This window comes from Alligator sinensis, unplaced genomic scaffold, assembly GCF_000455745.1.
Source record: "Alligator sinensis unplaced genomic scaffold, ASM45574v1 scaffold52_1, whole genome shotgun sequence".
NCBI lineage: Eukaryota > Metazoa > Chordata > Crocodylia > Alligatoridae > Alligator > Alligator sinensis.
In genome coordinates, this window is record NW_005842152.1 from 743,233 (window position 1) to 744,157 (window position 925).

The following is a 925-nucleotide window of genomic DNA, read 5'->3' on the forward strand; positions in this document are numbered from 1 at the left end:
CGCCGCCTTTCAGCTTCTTTCAGGGGTGGTGACGCTGGCCCCAGGTTTCTTCTTTCCTTCAGATAACTCACCTCTGCCGCCGTGTAGGCTTCTGCCATTTTTAACGCTTCCTCGCAATTCTGAGGGGCATGTTGTCGCACCCAGCGTTGAGTCCTCTCGTCCAGGTCAATCTGGAACTGCTCCAAAATGACCTGATCCGCCAGGTCCTCGCGGTTGGACCCCACCGGGCTCACCCATTTGTCGAGCAGGTCCCGCAGCAGCTGTAGTAGCACCCGGGGATGCTTCTCGTCGGGCCCTTTCTTAGCCCTGAACAGGTGTCGGTAATAGTCTGGGCTAATCTCCAGCCGATAGAGTATTGCTTGTTTCACCCATTCATAGTCCGGGCCTCCTCTTGCGGGATGGCTTGGTAGGCCGCCTGCGCCACCCCGACTACCAGGGCTCCCAGCTGGCTGGCCTAATGCTCCTGGGGAAGGCCGGTCATCAAGGGGTGACGCTCGAAGGCCTCTATGTATGCCTCGGGGTCATCCTCCTTCGTCATCTTCAGCATCTTAAAAGATACCTGGCCTCGCCTGAACCACTCCTGCTGTTGGTCAAACATCTGCTGCTGGGAGCTGACAATTTGTGTGAGGGCCTGTTGGTTTTGTCCCAAAACCTCGATCGCAGTCATCAGCACGGGTTGGGCCCCAGCATAGGCCGCCATGTCTGGGTCTTCCATGTTCCCGGCCAATGCACCACTTTGTACCCGCCGTCACTCAACCAGGAGTTCACACGCCGCTTTCGCTCGGGCCCCAGATCTCGGCCACCCGGGCTTTGCTGATACGCCCCAAAGTTTACCCTGATTGGTATCAAGGGGGACCCCAAAACTCACCTGCCACAACTTTGATGACGTCTTCAGTGGGGGGGGCTTCCCTTGGGGTATCCCTCG